The sequence below is a fragment of the Rhinoraja longicauda genome, chromosome 29, assembly GCF_053455715.1.
Source record: "Rhinoraja longicauda isolate Sanriku21f chromosome 29, sRhiLon1.1, whole genome shotgun sequence".
Taxonomy (NCBI): domain Eukaryota; kingdom Metazoa; phylum Chordata; class Chondrichthyes; order Rajiformes; family Arhynchobatidae; genus Rhinoraja; species Rhinoraja longicauda.
Genome location: NC_135981.1, coordinates 14,165,163 through 14,183,740, shown reverse-complemented (window position 1 = coordinate 14,183,740; position 18,578 = coordinate 14,165,163). Strand labels below are relative to the sequence as shown.

The 18,578-nt window shown below is 42.4% G+C and overlaps 1 protein-coding gene and 1 pseudogene across 6 annotated transcripts in view; one reads left to right on the top strand and one right to left on the bottom strand.

Moving 5' to 3' along the window:
- Positions 1-18,578, top strand: part of LOC144607750 (signal transducer and activator of transcription 5B-like) — a 97,509-nt gene that overhangs the window by 41,663 nt on the left and 37,268 nt on the right. For 5 of the 6 annotated variants that reach the window (XM_078424790.1, XM_078424789.1, XM_078424791.1 and 2 more), the window contains one exon: positions 4,048-4,103. The exons of the other annotated variant lie outside the window; for it this stretch is intronic. The gene's annotated coding sequence lies outside the window, so the exon portion shown is untranslated. The remainder of the gene's footprint in view (positions 1-4,047; positions 4,104-18,578) is intronic. 6 annotated transcript variants of the gene reach the window in all.
- Positions 15,559-16,378, bottom strand: LOC144607552 (U5 small nuclear ribonucleoprotein 40 kDa protein pseudogene; annotated as a pseudogene).

Genomic DNA, 18,578 nt, shown 5'->3' with positions numbered 1-18,578 from the left:
ACCTATTCCTTCTCTCGAGAAATGCTGTCTGACCCGCTGAGTTACTCCAGGCTATCTGGAGTTGTAATCTTGGTCAAATTATTTTATAAAGGTTTAACTTCTCTACATCGGTGAGACCAAATGCAGGCTCGGCGATCGTTTCGCTCAACACCTTCGCTCAGTCCGCCTTAACCAACCTGATCTCCCGGTGGCTCAGCACTTCAACTCACCCGCCCACTCCCAGTCTGACCTTTCTGTCATGGGCCTCCTCCATTGTCATAGTGAGGCCCACCGCAAATTGGAGGAACAGCACCTCATATTTTGCTTGGGCAGCTTACAGCCCAGCGGTATGAACATTGATTTCTCTAACTTTAGATAGCTCCTCTATCCCGCTCTTTCCCCTCCCCCTTCCCAGTTCTCCCACTGTCTTCCTGTCTCCAACTACATCCTTTCTTTGTCCCGCCCCCTCCCCTGATATCAGTCTGAAGAAGGGTCTCGACCCGAAACGTCACCCATTCCTTCTCTCCTGAGATGCTGCCTGACCCGCTGAGTTACTCCAGCTTTTTGTGATACCTTATAAACGTTTTAGTTATATTTGTATCAAATTATCGCTTTTATGACATGTATTAACCTTAAACCTTACATTTATTGAAACTGACTAAAGAACCAGTGGAGATAGACACAAAATGCTGGTAAACTAGTGTATGGATGATTGACAGATGGCATGGACATGGTGGGCCGTAGGGCCTGTTTTCACACTCTTTCTAAAACTCAAGCTGGTAGGGTAAAACTTGCAGACACATTAAAACTTTCAGATAAGCTAAACTTAGAATGCTAACTACTTTGCTGCACTCCCTTTCATTTGGAATTTTGGGAGCAGTGCAGTGAAGTTAACTTTGTGTGTACATGCTACGCAGCTGCTGTCAGCTAGCCAACGAACACTCAGTTTTTTATGTTTGTATTGGATGCTTGTGTGTGTGAAACTGTGGAGGCGATGCATTTTTCCTGTAACGAGTCCCCACTTCAATGCACTTAAAGTCGTAACGCATATGAACTTCAAAAATATGGAACACTTAATTATGTCATCTATAACTGTTTCAAAAAACCCATCAATACATAGCAACAAGCTTGGCAATCAGCATGAATGTTTCAGGTCATTGTCCTTTCTCCACACAGATTCTAGACGTAAACTTGCACCATTCTCTGTTTTTTATTATAAATTTACAGTGTTTTCCCTTTTACTTCTGTAAACTAGAGAGGGCAATCTATCTGGGTTTCATGTTATACTGTGGTCACTTGGAATATACGATTAACATTCTATCAAATTGCTAAACCGGTAATCTTGGTTGATCACTTGATTATTTGAAGACATGGTATTAAATGAGACACCGATACATATGATTGACTAGCCTTATTTTTCAATTGCTGTTAGAACTTTTATTCTGAGAAAGTATTTAAGGATTCCATTTTGCATACTTTCCTGACTGCAGTTGTGGGAACAAAAAGGAGATAACGTAGACCAATTAACAGTTCTGGAAGTTGTCTTAGAGCAGGATGTATATAATTGCACACATATTTGAAGTGGCAGAGCACTTTGAAAGATTTGTTAGTAAAGCATTTTGGATTTTGCCCATTGCAAACAGAGCTATAGATTACAAATGTTGAAAGAAGATCAATGTGCTGAAATTACTCAGCAGGTCAGCTAGTATATGTGGAGAGAAGCAATGCTAACACTTAAGCCTAATGTCTCTTCATTGGAGCACCATGTTAAGTTGAATCTTTGTAAAACAGTTCTGATCAATTCTGATTCTGATCACCAATTTTAGGAGAGACGAGACCAAATGGGCCAAAACCTCTTCTGCAACCTCTCCTCCCCCCCTCTCCTACCCCCTCCCCTCTCCTACCGCCTCCCCTCTCTTCTCCCCACCTCCCCCCACTCCATCCCCCTCGACCCCCCTTATCATCCCTCTCCCTCCCTCCAACCCCCTCCCTCCCTCCCCCCCTAGGAGATAGATTTAAACTTTAAAATGTGAATAACTTAAAAAAATATAACACCGATTTCAATTAAACTTCTTCCATTAGCACCAAAGGGACGATGGTGAGTAACGTGGGCGTAAAATTGTGGCGCTATTGTGTACCGTTTTTGCTGTGGTTCAGGAACAACCAAACAAACAAACGAGAGTTTTAGTATATAGATGTGAAGGTCATAGAAACAGTCCCTAAAAAAAAATTTAAACAGTTCCAAGGAACAAGACTGGTTTGGAGAGATTGAAACTATTTGCTTTGAAGCAAAGAAAGTTGAGAGGATATTTGATTAAGATGTACAAAATCAAGATGCATTTGAAGCAAATCAAAATTATTTCCATTATCGAATGATTATGTAGAAGATACAAGGAAGTGAAGAAGTGGAAGTGGCGGCGCCTAACGGCTGCGGCTCGCTAGCAGTCTGTTCGTCTTTTTTTCCTTTTTTTTTTGTTGTGTGTCGGTGTTGGGATGGTTTTTGTTTTTTTTTGGTTGTGTATGTGTGGGGGGGGTGGTGGTGTGGGTGGGGGAAACCTTTCTCTTTAGGTCTCTTCCTCACGGCGCGGGGTGCGGCTCGGCCGCAGGGCCTAACATCGCCTGGTGCGGCTCGGCCGCTGGACTTAATTGTGCCCGGTGCGGCTCGGCCGCGGGACTTTTCATCGCCCGGTGCGGCTCGGCCGCGGGACTTTACATCGCTGGTGCGGCTCGGCCGCTGGACTTAACAGTGCCCGGTGCGGCTCGGCCGCGGGGCCTAACATCGCCCGGTGCGGCTCGGCCGCGGGGCTTAACATCGCCCGGTGCGGCTCGGCCGCGGGGCTTAACATTGCCCGGTGCAGCTCAGCCGCGGGACTTTTCATCGCTGGTGCGGCTCGGCCGCGGGACTTAACATCGCCCGGTGCGGCTCGGCCGCGGGGCTTTACATCACTGGTGTGGCTCGGCCGCGGGACTTAGCTGCGCAAGGCTCGGTCGCGGGGCCTTCCATCGACCGGCTCGGCCGCGAGACGTTTCAGCGCCCGGTGCGACTCGGCCGCGGGGACTTCCACCCCCTTGCGGGGACTGTGCGGGTCGGTCGGGGACGAGCTGTCTGTCCGTGGGCGTGGGGAAGAGAGTGGAAGTTTTGTTGCCTCCATCACAGTGAGGGGGTGTTTGGAGTCACTGTGATGGACGTTTGTGTTGGGGTTATGTGTCTTGTGTTCTTTTTTGTGTTAATGCTATGTAGTTTCGTTCGGTACCTCGGTACCGAATGACAAATAAAGCTCTGTTGAACTGTTGAACTGTTAAGTAAGCCCAAGCTTGAGATTAATAGGATGAACATAAGTTTCTGCAAGCAGTTTGATTGGAGAATGGGCGTAAGTGAGGTGAAAGGTATAATCTGGTAAATATACTTGTAGATTTGAAACAAACAGATGCAATATGTATCAATGTATTCGTCCCACATTTAATGTGAATGCTCTGCTTTTATCGTTATTTAGTAATATAATTGAAACCACCCCTTAATTTATTGCTGAAGATATTAATGGTTTATTTCCACTCCATTTTGCCATGTTCAATGAGTCGTCTTCCATAACGCCTGGATATTTTCCACCTTGCCTTCCACATAGTATATTTTTCACCTTGCCTTCCACATAGTTTTATGCCACCTGTAAATTATGATATCCGTTTTAGATTCCATTTTGCACTGAATTTCATCCATCTCCAATGCAACCTTTGCAGATCTTGTTTAGTTTTTATTTGTGCTTTCCTCAGCCCCTGACTGGTTGAGCATAATACCTTGAAGAAATGTACCTGAAGGCAGATACGAAATATTGTTTAGTTAACAACATGCGCATTATTGACAAAACTATTGTTTGTAATAAATTGCTAGCCCCTAAATATTTGATTATATAGTTAAGCAGTGTGATTTCACAAGGTTATATTCAGGTTTCCCAATCTCCTCCTTCATTGTAACAATGAAATGTCAATTTTTAAAATGTGATTATTTTTGCACTATTTTGTTTATACTGGTGAACTTTTATTCAGAAAATCTTCTTCATTCTTTTGATACAGATTCCAGAAGTTGTCCATCTTTGTCTTTACACATTAACACTGGCTGCAATTAAAAGGTAAGAATATTTGTTTCTTTATGATACACAAGGATTAGCATCTTTTTGTTTCAGTCCTCACTTTTATATTAGCCTACTACATGCCTATATATTTAATTATTATACTTATGATTTCCTGTCCTGGTACACTGTCACCATCACATAATCTAAACTTTCCATGGAGTCTGTGGAATTGCTACTCTGTTTGCTTGACTTCCTTATTCCTCCAAGTATTTGGATTCCCTCTGAGAACTATACTTTGAGTTCTGCTTCTACCTCAAAAAGGTAGCCAATAGCATCAAACCACCACATCACTCAGAGCATGCTCTCATTTCACTCCTACCATCCAGAAGAAGCTATCTGAGTCTGAAAACAATGTCTAGCAGGTACAAAAATAGCTTCTTCCCAACCTTCAAACTCTTGAATATTACACGGAGGGTAGCACAATGTCACAGGGTGGGTTTCCTGCTACATTCTGACAGTATCTGAGATTGTAGATTAATTCTCCTCTGAAAATTGCCCCTAATTTGTAAGGAATAGATGAGAAAGTGGGATAATATCGAACTAGTGTAAGCAGGTCAGCATGGACAGTGGACCAAAGGGCCTGTTTCCAAGCTGTATCTTTCAATTAATCAATTGTACAATGCTAGCCTCAACTGTGAACTTCTATAAATTGTCTGATTGCATTAAGGACTTGGTTTTTTTATCACTAGTATTGTGGTTATTAATTTATAGATTTTTTTGTTTATTAAATATCTATAGGTCTGTTCTGCTGCTGCATTTCATTGTTCTGTTATCGGTACATATGACAATGAAACATTTATGACACACACTCTTGACTGTTGACTCTTTCTTCCATTAACGTTGTAAAATCTGGTCACATTGACCAGTAACTATTCTGCTAAGCAATGCAAGATCATCTCCTCCACTTGACAAACTTGCTGTTTACTTTCTCCCAATCCTTTAACTTTAGCCCCTAGTTTTTTTTCTAATCCTCTGTACTCTGTACTAATCCTCTACTCCCTCTTCACACACGACTGTGTTCCTGCATTCGACACCAACACCATTGTCAAGTTTGCAGATGACACAACGGTGATCGGGCTGATCACCAACGGGGATGAAACAAACTACAGAGCGGAGGTGCAGAACCTGGCGGACTGGTGCTCGGATAACAACCTGTCCCTAAATACCACCAAGACCAAGGAGCTGATCATCAACTTCCGTAGGTCACATAACGGGGAATATGCCCCGATCTCTTATCAACGGGGTCAGTGTGGAGAGAGTGTCCAGCTTCAAGTTTCTGGGCACTCACATTTCGGAGGACCTAACATGGTCCAATAACACTGCTGCGCTGGTCAAGAAGGCACAACAAAGACTGTTCTACTTAAGAACACTGAAAAAGTCTGGTCTACCCCAACAGCTGCTGATGACCTTCTACCGCTGCACCATAGAGAGCATCCTAACGCATGGAATCCCTGTGTGGTACCTCAGCTGCACGGAGGCAGAAAGGAAAGCTCTACAGCGGGTAGTCCATAGAGCTCAGAGGGCCATCGGAACACAGCTACCAGACTTGGAGGGCATCTACAACACACGATGCCTCAGAAAAGCCACCAGCATCCACAAAGACTCTTCACACCCCTGCAACAGTCTGTTCGAACTCCTTCCATCGGGCAGACGATACAAGGCCTTCTATGCCCGCACCTCCAGACTCAGGAACAGCTTCATCCCCAGGGCCATAGCTGCTATGAACCGGTCCTGCTGAGCCGGATGGCCATAACGCATAGATCAACTTGCACTTTACCCTGTCCAAAACTGTTACAACTGTTTCGTTTCGTTGGGTTGCCGCTGTCTAAATTACCTAAATTATTGCATCGTATGGGAGGCGCATTCCCAATCTCGTTGTACCCCTGGGTACAATGACAATAAAGATATATTGTATTGTATTGTACTGTCCGCTCATCATAAGACATATGAGCAGAATTTGACCATTTGGCCCATCAAGTCTGCTGCACCATTTGATTACAGCGGATCTATTTTTTCCTCTCAACCCCATTCTCATGCCTTCTCACCATAACCTTGGATGCCCTTACTAATCCAGGACTTATCAATCACTGCTTTAAAAATGCACAATGACTTTGCTTCCACCGCCCCCTTTGGCAATGAATTCTACAGATTTACCATCCTCTGGCTAAAGAAATTCCTGCTCGTCTCTTCTAAAGGTACATCCTTTTATTTTGAGCCTGTGCAATCTAGTCCAAGACTCTCCCACTACTGGAAACATTCTCTCCTAATCTAGACCTTTCATTATTTGGTACGTTTCAATGAGATCCCCTTCATCTCTAGATCTTACATACTGTTCATCATGTTGCCATGTTTCCAAGCTTTTTTTGTCGTCTGTGTGTGTGTGTGTGTGTTGTAAGAAAAAGACCAAGCTGGATACCTGAAAATTGTAAAGAAACAGTGTGAGAACTGAACGTTTAAGTATCCAGTCAATATTTAAGGAGAAATTGGAAAAATATGTCTGAAGGAGGGTCTCGACCCGAAATGTCACCCATTCCTTCTCTCCAGAGATGCTGCCAGTCCTGCTGAGTTACTTCAGCATTTTGTGTCTACCTTCAAAATAAAAAGTGTAATGAGTAGAAAGACATTTAATGTATACTAGACCAAGTGGACCCGTTGGGCCCAAACCTCTCCTGCAGCACCGTCTCCTCCCCCCCTCCCTCCTCTATTTCACCAACCTTGGTCTGGGTTATTTTTGTCACTTTTGTGAATCTTTGCTTAATCAGTATGTCATGTTTTAATGACAAAATATGCCTGCAAGCAGGCAGGCTCAAAATGGAATTAAGATAGATTAATAAGTGTCTTTGAAAGGCAGGTGTGAAGTTGGTGCCATTGAAATCTCGCATTGAAATAAACTTGTGAATGAAATCTGGTTTTATCATAAGTGTGGAAGTGGATTGGGGAATTAAAGTGGTGTCCTTATTTGTGTAATTCAAATTATTTCAGTTATGCCTACTAGTTGGTGCAGTTATCGTTGGTCTATTATAGTTGTTATCTGCACGTTGCACATGCTGTTCATGTACAATTCCAGCAATTAAAATATACTTGTGTATATCCAGATGCTGTGGAACCATCGAAAGAGTGGTGTAGTTACATAGACACTGTTGGAATGGATTAAGCTTGGCAATCGGTGTGCTCTATGTGGTAGCTTGTTATATGCCCAATAATTACTCTTAATATGTCTTGGTGGATAACGTAACTAGTTCTCTTCCAAATAATATTATGGTGCCCTCTGCATCTATATTAGGAGCGCAGACTGATTCTTGGTTTAATGATTTATCAGATAGATGGCCCCTACAATTTTGCAGCTATCCTCCAGTACTCCACTGTAGTATCAGTCTAAATTTTTTAAGATATCGCTACACCAGATGAATGTAATACCCGAACAATGATATACACGTAGAAAGAATCCACTGTAGATTTTCTATCTGCATTGTGAGGTTTTGTTAAAAATCTTCAACTTTAGAAATTGAAGCACGCTTGGGGTATTTATATTATATTTAAACAGTATATTGAGTTCAAATGTCAATATTCAAATCAGATTCAACACCTTAAATGATTATCAAGATGCGATTATTTAATTGGCATATTCAGTAAATGTGAATTGGAACAGAATGGATTTTAAAAATACTTAAAATTAAACAAAAGAAACTAATGTAATTTTCAAATTGACTTCATAAAGCAGAGAACAAAGAACTGCACAGCACAGGAACATGCCTTTCAGCCCACAATGTGGGAACATGTGCTGAACATGATCAAGACCAACTCGTATCTGCTTGCACTGAATCCATCCATCCATTCTCTGTGTATCCATGTACCTATCCAAAAGCTTCTTATATCCCATTATTGAATCTGCCTCCACCATCACCCCTGGCAGTGCGTTCCAGGTACCCATAACCTCTGTGTTAAAAAAAAAACTTGCCTGCACATCTCCTTTAAACTTTGCCCCTCTCACCTTAAAGTTATGGGCACTAGTATTTGATATTTCCATCCTGGGAAGAAAGTTCTGACTGTCTACCCTAGCCATGCCTCTCATAATTTTATATACGTCTCTGATCTCCCCTCAACCACTGGCATTCCAGAGAAAACAATCCAAGTCTGTCCAACCTCTCGTTGTAGCCTATATGCTCTAATCCAGGCATCATTTTGGTAAACCACCTCAACACCCTTTATAAAGCCTCCACATTCTTTCTTCATTGGGGTAACCAGAACTGTATACAATATTGTAAATACACCTTAACCAAAGTTGTATAAAGGTACATCGTGACTTCCCGACCCATATGTTTAATACCTTGACCAGTGAAGGCAAGCGTACCATATATTCCCTTTACCACTCTGTCTACTTGTGTTGCCACTTTTATGAAATTAGGGATTTTGACCCCACAATCCCTTTGTACATCAGTGCTGTTAAGGGTCTTGCCATTAACTATATATTTTCCCCTGCATTTAACTAAGTTCAGCATCTCTCACTTGCTCAGAATAAGCTCCATCTGCATTTCTCTGCCCATATCTTCAGCTGATCGAGAACAAGTTGTATACTTTGACAGCCTTCTTTACAGTCCGCAACTCGTAACGATCTTTGTGTCATTTGCAAACTTACTAAACAACCCCTTCTATATTTACGTAGACACAGTAGGAAAAAAAATGCAGATGCTGGTTTAAATCAGGTAGACACAAAATGCTGGGGTAACTCAGCGGGTCAGGCAGCATATCGGGGGAGAAGGAATGGATGACGTTTCGGGTCGAGATCCTTCTTCAGACTGATGTCAGGGGAGGGGGCGGGACAAAGATAGGATGTAGTAGGAGACAGGAAGACTAGTGGGAGAATTGGGAAGGGAGAGGGGAAAGAGAGGGACAGAGGAACTATCTGAAGTTAGAGAAGTCAATGTTCATACCGCTGGGGTGTAAACTGCTCAAGCGAAATATGAGATGCTGTTCCTCTAATTTGCTCTGGGCCTCACTATGACAATGGAGGAGGCCCATGACAGAAAGGTCAGACTGGGAATGGGAGGGGGGGTTGAAGTGCTGAGCCACCGGGAGATCAGGTTAGTTAAGGCGGACGGAGCGAAGGTGTTGAGCGAAACGATCGCCGAGCCTGCGTTTGGTCTTGCCGATGTAGAGAAGTTGACATCTGGAACAGCGGATACAATAGATGAGATTGGAGGTGCAGGTGAACCTCTGCCTCACCTGGAAAGATTGTTTAGGTCCTTGTATGGAGTCGAGGGGGAGGTAAAGGGACAGGTGTTGCATCTCCTGCGGTTGCAGGGGAAAGTACCTGGGGAAGGGGTGGTTTGGGTGAGAAGGGACAAGTGGACCAGAGAGCTACGGAGGGAACAGTCTCTGTGGAAAGCAGAAAGGGGTGGAGATGGGAAGATGTGGCCAGTAGTGGGATCCCGTTGAAGGTGACGGAAATGTTGGAGGATAATTTGTTGTATACGGCGGCTGAAGGTGAGGACAAGGGGGACTCTATCCTTGTTACGAATGGGGAGAGGGGGAGCAAGAGCGGAGCTGCGGGATATAGAGGAGACCCTAGTGATAGCCTCATCTATAATGGAAGAGGGGAAGCCCCCGTTTCCTAGAGAATGAGGACATCTCCGATGCCCTAGTATGAAACACCTCATCCTGGGCGCAGATGCGGCGTAGAAGGAGGAATTGGGAGTTGGGGATAGAGTTTTTAAGGAAACAGCGCTGGAAGAAGTGTAGTCAAGATAGCTATTTACGTATGTCATTTATAAAACAGCATCTGCAGTTCCTTGCGACACAAACAAAAGAAGTCCCAGCACAGATCCTTGCAGAATTCCAGGGTTCACAGAACTGCAGCCTGAATATCATTCTTCCACCACAACCCTCTGTCTTCTATTAGTAAGCCAGTTATGAACCCAAATGGCCATTTCACTATGGAACCCGTTCATCTTAATTGTCTGGACCAGCCTACCATGGGGGACTTTATCAAATGTCTTATTAAAATACATGCAGACAACACCCACCGCCCTGCCCTCATTGATCACCTTTGTCATCACCTAAAAAAAACCTCATATCAAGTTAGTAAGCTATCCAATTTCTCAAGTTCATACTGCATACTTAAGGAATAGGACCACCATGTTAGGTGGTGGTGGCGAGATTTGAGATAGGAAATAGTGTTTTCATGGGGAGAAGGAGAGAAGAAAATACAACTGTCAGTGTGAAGGCCCCAAATGGGTTAGAAGAGATCCAAGTACTCAACTCATTGGTGTTGATAGCCAAATGGGGGGAGGAGGGTATAATTCAAATCTCCCAAAATAGTTCCTTTAAAGAAACCATATTAAGGGCTGCAAGGTGGTCCAGCGGTAGGGTAGAGTTGTGTCTTACAGCGCCAGTTCGATCCTAACTGCGTGAGTTTTTCCCGAATGCTCTAGTTTCCCCCCACACTCAAACGACATAGATTTGTAGGTTAATTTGGCTTTAGAAAAAATTGTAAATTGTCCCTAGTGTGTAGGGTAGTGCTCGAGTACAGGGATCACTGGTCGGTGCGGACCGGGTGGGTCGAAGGGCCTATTTCTTCGCTGTATCTCTAAACTAAACTAATATATTCAACCAAAAAATATGCTATGAAATAGAGAATTATTTGTGGGTTGAATCCTGTGACTGATAATGTTAACATTATTGGTTTTGAGTAAATCTTAAATTTTATTTCAAGATATAACATTGTACCCATTAAAAAAAAATGTATTTAGGATGATGGCACATTGGAGGGTGCAGTTGCTGAAGGTTTAGTGAGCCGAGACAAAGAATAACTGGCTTATTTTGACTCTGGCAGTTCCTTGATAACCGGTCAATGCTAAGGTTGCTTTGAGCTGTAGTGATGTTTCAGCATTCAGTATTCGGAGAGAGGGAAGTTGCCACTGATAATTTGGAACAACATGCATATGTAGAATTATTACGTTTTCTGTAAATTCATAGAGAAATACAGCCTAGAAATGAACCCTTTGCCCCACTGAGTCCACATCAACCACCTATTTGCACTGATACCACTCAAATCTAATTTGTTTATTTGTCCCACATCATCAGTTTGTCTCGGATTCTATCCACCACCTATATACTATACACAGAGCAATTTGCAGTGTCCAATTAACAACCCACCCATCTTTGATGTGATGGAGAAAATCTGAGTACCAGGACAAAACCTGTGCGGTCACTGGAAGAACATGCAGATTCCACACAGATAGAACTGGACGCCAGGTTTGAACCTGGGTCTCTGACGCTGTGAAGCAGCAGTTCTATGACTTTGTGTTTGCAGTTGCTGATGGGTTTAACAAAATTTATAAATGGAATTCTCCCTTGTAGACCGGAGTCTGGGTAACCTATAGTAAGACTGAGAGCGAACAAAAAAAAATTGTTATCAGAGTTCTTTAGCTTTCCAAGTAGTTTTCTTTCACCAGACATACTGAGGCCTTCAAGCAATTTGTTTATTTAACATAAGCCAATCAAAAGAAGTAGTTTACAAATTTGAACTTTGAATTTCCAGATAGACATTCCTGCATTTGTTTTCCCACTATTCCACTTTTTAAATTTATGAGATTCCAATCTAATGAACTGTTGGTTATTTGTGTTTAAACATAGCTATTTTCCTTTTCAGTTTTGAGTTAGTATATCTATTTAAATGTGAAATGTCTCCAAAGACAACACTATAAAATTCGCTGTTAATATTTTTTATTGAATTATATAACATTTGATAAAAATAATTGATTTCTCTTGTGTCAATTTTCCTCCTGTTCAAATGCTGTAAGAGTGTGTTTGTGGTTATGAATTAACTTAAAGTGGTAGTTCATTAAAGTGGAGCATTTGCTTTTTAGATAAACATTTTGTGGGTTAATGGAGATACCATCTCTGGTGTTTCTACAAGCAATTGTTGATGTGCAACTTAAGTGCTCAGAATTAGTTTCTGTGTGTCACATTGAGTCAAAATTGCAAGGTGGAGGAAGAGATGGTATGAATTGTACTTCATTTGGTTAGTACCGTTAGGGCAACATCTTGCAAGGAAAAATAATGCCATCTTTAGTCTTCCTGTTGCTATGAATTTGATATCTTAGCAATATCTTGTAATTGTATAAATTGGTACTGCCACTGGAACAATTCTGGCTCATTTGGAGAGCTGCTGATTGTGCATCGTATTAATTTGGCAGCAAGGACTTCTTTGGCTTAAAAATTCAAGCTGGTTATACAAGCATCTAAAATCCTTAGTTTTCATTTAAGTATATTGTATAAAACTTTGTTCTGCACTCAGTAGATGAAAATGTTTTGAATTAAAATGTTTTCTGATCATTAATTGAAGGTTTAGTCAGGCCGATCAGTTCAGAGACATATTTGTGGCTTGAATAATCATTTGCAAATCTGATTCTACTACTACAATTTGCTTTAATATCAATGGTCTTTCCCAATTTCATGATTTATGATCATTGCCAAACTCTGAAGTGTATAACCTGCTGAAGTTCCATCCTAAACAAGAACTTGATCAGCTGATTTGTTAACAGATAATAAAATCTGAATTTCCAATAGTCTAAAAAGTGGGACAAATTTATGCTAGTGATCCTCAGTGTGAAGTGTTTGTATCTTCACATCTTGATGAATTAGTGGAATATTAGTCTGTTGTTTCAGATCTTTAACCACAATGTGTCACTAGTCATAATTTTTGTAAGAGGAATTCAGAGGATCAAAAGGAACTGTCATGACTGATGCAGAGTTTTAACTCACAACATTGACCATTTCTTCCCCTTTCTCTCCCCCTCCAACCCCCTCAAAAACACACAACAGCTCTCGACCAGCTGAGTTCCATCAGCTAATTGATCATTGCAATTGGCCAATAGTTTATTATTGTCCCATGGATCGAGATCCAGTGAAAAACTTTATTTTGCTTGTTAGCAGTCAAAATTGTACCATATACGAGTACATTCAACCATTACAGAAGTACAAGAGGTAGCACTTTGCTTGTGAGAGAACTGTTAAGTAGGCTAATAACAGTGGGGTAGAAACCTACTGAATCTGATCATATGTGTTTTCAAGCTTTTTTATCTTCTGCCTGATGGAAGAGGGGAGCAGGGAGAATGACTGGAGTGCATGCGGTCCTTGGTTATGTTAGCTGTGATGGACAGGGCTGCACCCACATCTCTGCAATTTAAATCTAAATGGGAGCAATTGTCAAACCAAGTTTTGATGCTTCCTGATAGGATGCTTTCTACAGTGCATCTGTGGAAAGTGGTAAATCGCTGGAGACATGGCAACATTCCTTCGTCTGAGGAGTTTGAAGTGTTGGTGGGCTTTCTTGGACATAAAATCAATGTAGTTGGAAAAGGTTAAGTTGTTGGTGATATTTATGCCTGAGAACCTGAAGCACTTGACAGTGTCCTGTTCAACATTAATGTCAACTGCGTGCATACACCACCTGGTTTCCTGATGTTGGCGACTATCTTCTTATAAAACCTGTAAATGGTGTTGGAACAGAATCTGGTCACACAGTTTAGAGTGTGCTCTACACTTCAAATTGTTGTTCCAATTTACAGCATCTAGTCTTAAGTTTTTTTGATGTACTATTATCCTTTTATAAAAGATAACTGTTGCAAGCAAACAGGTTGAAGGATCTGACTAGTAGAACAGAAAGAGGTTCACTCGTCTGGTTACCGTTGTATCCGACCCGCAGGCGTTACCTCGTCACATCCATCCCACAGGCTGTAGTAATGTCCACACGGTCGTGATGCCAATCCGCACATACAATGTCGTAATATTATGGCCGACAAGATTGTCCCAATGGTCAGTCACCAGTCAGGCACATAGAAACATAGAAAAACAGGTGCAGGAGTAGGCTATCCGGCTCTTCGAGCCAGCACCACTATTCAATATGATCATGGCTGATCATCTAAACTCAGTACCCCGTTCCTGCTTTTTCCCCATTTCTCTTGATTCCTTTAGCCCCAAGAGCTAAATCTAACTCTCTCTTGAAAACATCCAGTGAATTGGCCTCCACTGCCTTCTGTGGCAGAGAATTCCAGAGATTCATAACTCTCTGGGTGAAAATGTTTTTCCTCATCTCAGTCCTAAATGGCCTACCCCTTATTCTTAAACTGTGACCCCTGGTTCTGGACTCTCCCAACACCAGGAACATTTTTCTTGCATCTAGCCTGTCCAATCCTTTAAGAATTTTATATGTTTCTATAAGATCCCCTCTCATCCTTCTAAATTCCAGTGAATATAAGCCCAGTCAATCCATTCTTTCATCATATGTCAGTTCCGCCATCCCGGGAATTAACCTGGTGAACCTACGCTACACTCCCTCAATAGCAATAAAGTCCTTCCTCAAATTAGGAGACCAAAATTGCACACATTACTCAAGGTGCAATCTCACCAGGGCCCTGTACAACTGTAGTAGGACCTCCTTGCTCCTAAACTCAAATCCTCTCGCAATGAAGGCCAACATGCCATTAGCTTTCATCACTTCCTGCTGTACCTGCATGCTTACTTTCAGTGACTGATGTACAAGCACACCCAGGTTTCGTTGCACCTCCCCTTCTCCTAATCTGACACCATTCAGATAATAATCTGCCTTCCTGTTCTTGCCACCAAAGTGGATAACCTCACATTTATCCACATTATACTGCATCTGCCCACACACCCAACCTATCCAAGTCACCCTGCAACCTCGTAGCATCCTAATTGCAGCTCACACTGCCACCCAGCTTTGTGCCATCCGCAAACTTGGAGATGTCACATCTAATTCCCTCATCTAAATCATTAATATATATTGTAAATAACTGGGGTCCCAGCACCGAGCCTTGCAGCACCCCACTAGTCACTGCCTGCCATTCTAAAAAGGATCCGTTAATTCCTACTATTTGCTTCCTGTCTGCCAACCTGTTCTCTATCCATGTCAATACCCCATCCCCAATACCACATGCTCTAATTCTGCACACTAATCTCTTGTGTGGGCCCTTGTCGAAGGCTTTTTGAAAGTCCAGATACACCACATCCATTGGCTCTCCCTTATCCATTCCACTTGTTACATCCTCAAAATTCCAGAAGATTAGTCAAGCATGATTTCCCCTTCATAAATCCATGCTGACTTTGACCGATCCTGTCACTGCTTTCCAAGTGCGCTGCTATAACATCTTTAACAATCAGTTCAAGCATCTTCCCCACTACCGAGGTAAGGCTAACTGGTCTATAATGCCCTGTTTTCTCTCTCCCTCCTTTCTTAAAAAGTGCAGTTACATTGGCTACCCTCCAGTCCATAGGAACTGATCCAGAGTCGAGAGAACATTGGAAAATGATCAATGCGTCCACGATTTCTAGGGCCACCTCCTTGAATACTCTGGGATGCAGACCATCGGGCCCTGGGGATTCATCTGCCTTCAGTCCCAACAGTTTACCGAACATTCCTACAGTTTACTTAACAGCACTGCTGTTGTCCACCACCGCCAAACATCCCGAAAGGCCACCATCCTCCCGAGGGATTGTAGTCGTGGTACTGTTCTCTGACCCTTCGAATCTTCTCCACAGCTTCTTGGATGTGGTCAGCGAGGTTGGCGATGTTCTCTTTTACCTCACTCAGGGTCAAAGTAGTCACCGAGTCTGTATGACCACACATGATAGAAATCAACTTGTTTTGTTGGAGGGCCCAACCTTAATGTTGTCATGAATACCACCAGAGATAATCTGATCGCTTGTGTCATTAAACATTGCTGCCAGCACTTGTTTTGAAACTTATGGGTTGCAGCCTTCTTCCGAATGTCCCATAGCTTCACTGTTTCGTTGTCGCTTCCTGTACAGACCAACTGTGGACCCCGTCGGGCTGAATAACTTGAATTCACAAAGGATGTGTGACCTTTAAGTCTCTTGATTCTTTCACCCATTTCACTCTCCCACCCTGCTACAGTTTTGTCTGTTGATGCTGGAAAAAGCATGCTGTCGTCTGTGTTATAATGCAATTCCATCACTGCTCCACTGTGACCTTTCAATGTAGCATAATTATCGCAGTCGCCATGTACATTCCAAAACAATATGAGTCGATCAAATCCTGCAGATGCCAGTGTTGATCCATTCGAGTGAAATTTATATCAATAAACATCCCCCTCCTGACCCTTTAAAAGCATTAGAGGAGCTTGAAGACTCAAGGTTCTTGGTCCCACCTGCAGCACGGCCTGCTGCGGACTGCCCTGCAATGAGGGAGGCAGCTCACTGCGGGGGTGCTTGGCCTACACCAGCACCATCTCGTTTGCTATTTCTTTTTACCAAACATTTTCTATTTATCAGATCCTGCCAATTTCGCCAATTGTTTCAAGGGAACAGGTTCAAGGATCTGACTAGTAGAACAGAAAAAAAGGTCACTCTGTTTAGTTACAAATCAGTTTTATTGACAAGAGAGAACAAAAACAATACTTGTCTTGATATGTGGGGTCCGTTTTACAGCAACACACCGCTCTCTCTCTCTCTGCCTCCATCCGCGGCGCTGATCGCGACTCAACCCGTCGGTGAACCCCTCTCGTACATGAACTAACTTCTGCCTTACTGGTGCCTGCCTTTATGCAGGTAAGACATCAGCCGTTGAAATAACTGCCCGTAAGTCCTGGCTAATAGCGTTACTCCCAAATTTAAACTATAACCAATGGCAGACGACTGCATCCGAGTGAGGCCCCTCCCCCTCCTTGAGAACAAAGCGCTATCAGCCACAGACTGGTGCGTAAAGCAATACACAGAGCTACAGACTTGGCGCAAAAAGCAATCCACACAACGCTGCCGGTTTGGCACACAGTTTAAACAGCACTGTCAGCTTAACGCATGGGAATTTAAACAAAGCGCTGTCGGCTGCAGTGCTATTGGTTCTAAATATAGCGCTACCGGCCACAGCAATGGTGTTTAAATATAGTGCCACAGCGCTATGGGCTTAAACATAGCGCTATGGGTCACAGACTGTTCGGGCAAAATTCTCGTATAACACATTAGTTAATGTTTAAAGCCTATTTGGTTTACATAAAAGTAAACCACTGAGAAGTTTAGAAATGCAAAATTAGTTGGTCTAGTGACATTCCAATGTCACAACTTTAATTTTCATCATGCTTCAGTTATTTAACTTTCAGTTCCCATTCAGCGCTGAATGGCGTCTTTTTGGCCCATGGCATCCATGCTGCCTCATAGAGCAATGCCAGTCCTTTCAATAATTTTGCCTGTTCTAATTAACCTTGCACCTCCCACTTTCAGAGATTCTATTACTCTCCCTGGGAGCAATTTACAGTGCTCAGGGTTGAACCCAAGTTGCCAGAGCTGGGAACAGCCTCCTGCAACTGCATCAGAATGCTGTCCACAAGAACCAGCAATCATAGTTCCATGCCTTTCAATCATTGTGAGATTTATTTTCCTGATTTGTGCATTATTTGTGCATTAAATGGCCAAATATCAACATCGATTTATGTTCTAATTTGAGCAATGGCAAGTAATGAACATTCCAGGTGCAGTTTAAAAAACTAGTCCAAGGTTGTTATCTTATTGCGAGTGAATATTTGAGTGAATGAATGAATTAATGAATACTTTGTCACATGACAAATCAAGTGAAATTCTTTGTTTTGCATACCCAAGTAATGCAAAGCGTCGCCACATAAAGAGCACTGACAAAATTACAAAGTATTCCATGCCAGGTCCTCCTTTGTTCTGGAAATACTCAACATATTATGAACATGTAAATAACAGGCTACTCAAAGTCAAACAGCACATAAGCAGATCTGCGAGCCCTCCAAGTCTACGCTAACTATCAAGCACACATTTACACTGATCCACAATTTTTTTTATTTTGTCCACATTGACTTAACTCTTCCCTGATTCTTCCAGTGATTGATACCCTTGGGGTAATTTACAGTGACCAACTAACTTTCTAATCTGTATTTTTTCCCTCCTGTAGGATACGAGCAGAAACGGGGATATTAGAAGGGGAGCCATGTAGACATTTAATTGTTCCGTTGTCGATATATATGACAGTTAAACACTATTGACTCTCTTGACATAATGAACAAGTTGTACACAGGCTGCACTGGAGGTCAGGATCGAAACTTGGGTTGCTTTAACTGAGGCAGAGGCTCGAATAGCCGTGCCATTTTACTGTCTGGCTGAGCTGGTGTATCACCCAATTTGTTAAATCATTAGTACCATTAACTTTGTTGAACCATATCCTTAATTATGTAGAGAATATTGTATTTATGTGTAATGCACTGGAAACAGTTTAAGTTTCAAATGTCCCCTGCTTGTGTCCACAGATTGAGTGGTGCTGAATTAGTATTACTGCCTCGTTTAATGACTTTCGCTGGTTAGGGAAAATGCTGCACACTGTTCATTATAAATATGTGTCTGCAGTCTTATAGTGGTCTTTTGTGCTGCAACCAGCAGTTATTGAGAGTCCATTGCAGGGAGTCTGGGACTTCC